Raw genomic sequence first — 5,959 nt, forward strand, 5'->3', positions numbered from 1 at the left:
GCGGCTACGGGGTTTTCGCCAGCTGAGCTGGTGTACGGTCGCTCGCTGCGATCTCCGCTTCGCATGCTTCGAGAATCATGGGAAGGCAGGGGCGACGACCCAGTCGTGGTAGAGTACGTGCTTAAGCTCCTCGAACGCTTAAGAAGGGCACAGGAGTTGTCAGGTGAAGCAATGGCAAAGGCCCAGCAGAGGGCCAAGGTTTATTATGATCGGACAGCCAGGACCCGTCGTTTTGAGGTGGGCGATGAGGTCATGATATTGCGCACATCGCTAAAGAACAAACTCGACGTGCAGTGGGAGGGCCCAGCACGGATTGTTCAAAAACTGTCGGACGTTAACTACGTGGTGAGTCTGCCAGGAAAGCGGAAAGCACAGCAAGTTTACCACTGTAATCTGCTCAAACCCTATAAGCAACGGGAAGCAGTGGTGTGCATGATGGTAAACGTTCCCGAAGAGCTTCCGGTCGAGCTTCCGGGACTAGGCTCAGTGACGAACAGGAAAGACACCGATCAAGTCATTAGTGACTTGATAAGTAAAGCATCGCTGTCGCCTGAGCAGAAAACCGAACTACACCAGCTCTTACAAGAGTTTCAAGGTCTGTTCTCTGAGAGGCCTGGTAGGACTTCTGTCCTTACTCATGACATAGAACTTACCTCCCCAGAGCCAGTACGATCCAAGGCGTACCGGGTGTCACCCCGCCAGAGCGATATTATGGAGGCTGAGGTAAAGAAAATGCTACAGCTCGGTGTTATTGAAGCAGGTGAGAGTGATTATACCTCCCCTTTGATTTTAGTTGAGGTACCGGGCAAGGAACCTCGTCCTTGCGTCGACTACCGCAGGCTTAATTCCATCACTAAGGATCAAATTTATCCGATCCCTAACATCGAGGAGCGCCTTGAGAGAGTGAGTAGCGCTCAGTTTATTTCCACCCTAGATCTTGTCAGGGGTTATTGGCAGGTTCCACTTACGGAAGAGGCTAGTAGGTATGCGGCATTCATTTCACCAATGGGGACATTCCGTCCTAAAGTTTTGAGTTTTGGTTTGAAGAACGCGCCATACTGCTTTTCAAGCCTCATGGATAAAGTGTTGCGGGGACAGCAAGAATTCGCTTTGCCGTATCTAGACGACGTAGCGATATTCTCCGCATCCTGGCCTGAGCATATGGCGCACTTGCGGGCAGTGCTAACCCGCCTGCGCGATGCGGGCTTGACAGTCAAGGCTCCCAAGTGCCAGTTAGCACAGGCCGAGGTTGTCTACCTCGGACACGTGATTGGTCGGGGTCGTCGCCGCCCCTCTGAAATAAAGGTGGCCGCTGTGCGAGACTTCCCGCAACCGCGCACGAAGACCGATATTCGGTCGTTCTTAGGTGTCGCCGGCTACTATCAGAGGTACATCCCCAGGTACTCTGATATCGCGGCTCCCCTAACGGATGCTCTAAGAAAGACAGAGCCGCAAACAGTCGTCTGGGATGAGACAAAGGAAAGAGCTTTTAGCGCCCTAAAGAGCACCCTAACAAGCCAGCCTGTGCTACGATCGCCCGACTACTCAAAAGGGTTCGTTGTTCAGTGTGATGCTAGTGAGCGAGGCATGGGCGTTGTACTGTGCCAACGGGAAAATGGAGAAGTAGAACACCCCGTCCTGTATGCTAGTCGTAAGCTGACGAGTCGTGAGCAGGCGTATAGCGCCACCGAGAAAGAGTCTGCGTGTATCGTGTGGGCCGTTCAGAAATTGTCATGTTACCTAGCTGGCTCGAGGTTTATCATTGAGACGGATCACTGCCCTCTCCAATGGCTGCAGACCATCTCTCCCAAAAATGGCCGCCTCCTGCGCTGGAGCCTCGCTTTGCAACAATATTCCTTTGAGGTGCGTTACAAAAAGGGGAGTCTCAACGGTAACGCCGATGGCTTAAGTCGAAGCCCCTAACGTGGGAATCAGCCTCAAAATTGCTTGTTACTGATGTTTTTCTTCCTGAGGCAGGATTTTTAACCTATTGCTTTCGTGTAGTGTTTCAAAGTGATGATGTGCTTTCTAGTGCAATTTTCCGATTTGTGGACGCGTTCTGAGTGCTGCTAAACTACTGTAAGGAACTAGGCAGCAGTATAAAAGGGGAAAGAGCCTGGCAGGGCTTAGTGAGGGTTGTGCCGTGCTTGCTGACTGAGCGGTTGACTTTCGGCGTAGTTCTAACGCTTGCCGGAAACGAGAACAAAAATGTCAACTCTCCCGAAGTCACTTTGCAGTGTCCTGTGTGCACCTGAACGTGAGAACGAGGCCTTCTCTGTGCGCTGCGCTCAAGAAACGCCAAAGGACGCCCGACTTCGGTTATGAGCATCATCGAGCGACATCCCTCCGGACAGCGGATGCAGTCCCCTGACCATCGGGATCTCCTTCCCCCGGCGGGGCGGTCTGTTACGTTTCGCCTACAACGCGCGGTAATGCCGGCGCGGATGCAACGGACGCCGGGGCTTCGTTCAAAGCGGCGGACATTTTGGGCCGTTCGACGCCGCCGCAACGCCTCCCCGCCAAGCGTGTCCAGGCGTGTTTCAGTGCCACGTGTCTTCGTGCGTGCGTGTGTGTGTGTGTGCCCACGCTTGTCAAAGCGCGGCAGCCGGGGAGCGGAGCTCCCCAAGTGAGGTGCCAGGAGGTCTGTCCGTCGGCGGGTTGGCGATGCGTCACTACACTCGGCTCAACATGTCTCTCGGCTCGACCGTGCGCGCCGTCGCGTGGGCTCATGCTCCGCCGTCGCGTGGGCTCATCCCGTGACCTTCCTTCTGGCCCGCGGCGCCGAGAGTATAAGAGCAGCTGCCCCCGGACGCCAGGAGAGAGGCTCCGATTTCTTCTGTTGAGTTACGTGCTCTCCCGTCTCTCCACTTCGGTCGACCTGACCGGCCGCTCTTTTGCGTTGTTAGAATAAACAAGTTGTTCTGTTACCAGTCTTCTCATGCTTTGCCGGGACCTTCGGATGCTTCCAGTGCCCCAGGCCGCCAGGCCAACGCTACCCTTGGGGCTTGCGACCCATTTGCAATAACGGGCGTCAGCACCGAGACCCCAACAGTTGTTTTTATTGTCAGCAACGTGGTTGAAGGGCACGTGTGATAAACACACAATTAAGCTGCCGTTCGCATTCACTTCCCAGATATGCGTGCCTTTCCACGTGCTTCTTATCTGACGTATTTGAACACGAAGACAACAGAAAACAATTACGACAATGCTTTGCGTTACTGGAGCACACAATCTTTTTCAATGGTCTCTACTAGATTTTGTCGCACAACATTCGGGAATGAGCATAAACGTTTGACAGGAACGTAAACCTCTGAACTCATGATCCAGCCAGGTGTTAAAAAAATGCGATGAACCAAACAAGAATTGTCAGAAAAATATAAGATACGGCAAAGCGGGGAGCTTTATTGAACGATTGTAGTGAAAATAGCGAGTTTCGACTTGTTATCTTGCCGAAGCAAATTAGCAGTCCTTTCAGCAACGATGTTATGAACATATTGTTCATATGCTTCTAGTGAAAGCTATCGAATGTATATGTCATATAGACACCTTGGCTATGTTTCATCCTTTTGTTTTCACAATGTTCATTGACGTTCTTTCTGTTTACGTGGTCTTCCATGAAACGCCAACTAAAGGTTTCCACTTTCAGGAGGTTATCGGCTTGGCTGCAACTTCGACTCTTCCTTCTGTGACTGGACGCCCCTGGCACCACCGCACACCCTTGCTAGTCCGTGGGAATTAAGCCATCCTGCGTCATCTCTATTGACGGGGCCAACTCGCGATCACACTACAGGCACGCCAAACGGTACGAAGCTTACAATAAGTGATATTTGACGCGCTAAGTTGACAGGGCTGAACAAATACTTAATGACTAGAAAGGCAAAGAACTTGGGCAATGCGCACTTCTTGGTTTCAGTGAGTGTCAGGTAAAGAATAAAATGAATCGCTGGAAAAACATTTTTGTAGTGGCATAGCATAGCCTTTGTATGCACTCTCTTGGAATAAGGACAACAGTTAAAGGTGAAGACTAAACTTTTTGCGGATTTCTTTGGCGGATCGAAGGTCCTTTCTGCGAGAACAACATGCGAAACTTGAGGTGCTTGCGTGCGTGTTTTCTTATTAGCGGGTATACGTCTTTTGATTTCCGACAAATGAAATCGGGTGGCCTATTTTCTATTTTAGAAGTTTACTTAGCCAATATGGCTTGTATTGCTTAATCATCCCTTAATTTTAAATTGGTCATAAAAGTAAGTGTCCTCTTTCATTTTCCATCAAGAGAAAGTTCGTCCACCATGAAAGAAAATAACTTACGAAAGAAGAAATCAGGGTCCGTATTCACAAGAAAACTCGTACGATAAGATTGTTCCTAAGAACATATTCCAGTCAATCTTGTTGCTGGACATATCATTAGCGAAGGCGGCTACCTAGTGGCAAAGGACACTTAGGAACAAATAACTTTGTGAATTCGGACCCAGCATAGGAAATGAAAGTACCCTTGTCGAAATGTAGGCTCAAGCGAGATTCCTTCGTCGATTATACTGCTATTCTCATGTTAGTGCTTATTGACGATGCCTTTAAAAACAGTTTATTGTTATCTCTGTCTGCGCAATTTCTCACTTTATGCAATCAAGGCCCATATTCACAACAGTTGTTAAGCTATAAATTTTTTGTAAGTGCAAATGCTGGCCAATTGCGATGTCGGACATATATTTAGTGAAGATGGATGGCAAATCGCAAGAATCCCTTACGGATGACAAGCTTTGTATTACAGGCGGGGAGAGTAATGGTTGCAATTCCTTCGAGCAGAACTCAGTATACAAATGACTGCGATAATGTTTAGCAGAGTTGTCTGCTTTGTCTTGCAAATTCCAAATGCAATGAAATAAAAAAATTCTATATGAGTAACATCCACGTTTTGGCATACGACCCCTAGCACAAATCTATTATTGTGAAAACATCGGCTTGGTTATTCATGTTGTAGTGGGAACAGCGCTAAGAACATGGACGAAGGTGAAAGCACATTACAACGACACAGCGCAACCTGCCACTTTCTACTTGCCTTCACCTTCGTCCGTGTCCTTAGCGCTGTTCCCACTACAACATGAATAACCAAGCCGGTGTTTTCACAATAATAGATTTGTGCTAGAGGTTGTATGCCCAAACGTGGATGCTAATAATATAGCATTTTTTTATTTCATTGCATTTGGAATTTGCGAGACAAAGCGCACAACTCTGCTAAACATTATCGCGTTCATTTGTGTCCTGAGTTCTGCTCGAAGGAATTACAACCATTACTTGCAGTGCCTAATGTCGTCTCACTTTATATTTTAGAAAAGTGGAGCTGCAAGAATGGGAGAGGGAGTCACAACAATACCAAAGTAGTAATCTTTTTTCTCTATATCCCTACCTAATGTGTAGTAAGTGCCATCACCTCAGAATGCGTGTCCTATTTCCCAATGAATGGCTGGTTTCAGCGTATCATCTTCTAAAGCAAATTCCACCCTTGCCTTCTTCCTTACTTCCCCACAAACTATGTTGGCTTAGGTAAAATGAACTAAGCACATAATTATCGTTTACCAAAATAATTATAATGCATCTGTTCATATTTTTCCTTGCTGCAGTCTTGTACCACTTTTTTGCAATCCCTGGTCCTGAGTGTACACTATCTGTCTTGACGAACCACGGTACCTTATCATGACATATAAACACTACAATCAACAATTCTTTTAGCAGAGTAGAGCAAATTGTGTTGAGCGAATAATTAAAATAAAAAATAAATATAAACACGCCGTTTGGTTGTGCCCGCATCGCTGAACATCGCAGTGACAGTGTATGTTTCTGCACTAGGCTTCATTATGCCATCTCACAATGACGAAAGGAGGATGTTGCGAAAGAGAGGTGGAGCCGAGATGTACCATGAGCAGTGTTTTCCAATCTTTATTCGCGAATACACGCACGGTGA

This window comes from Dermacentor andersoni, chromosome 4 (assembly GCF_023375885.2).
Source record: "Dermacentor andersoni chromosome 4, qqDerAnde1_hic_scaffold, whole genome shotgun sequence".
In the NCBI taxonomy this organism is placed as follows: domain Eukaryota; kingdom Metazoa; phylum Arthropoda; class Arachnida; order Ixodida; family Ixodidae; genus Dermacentor; species Dermacentor andersoni.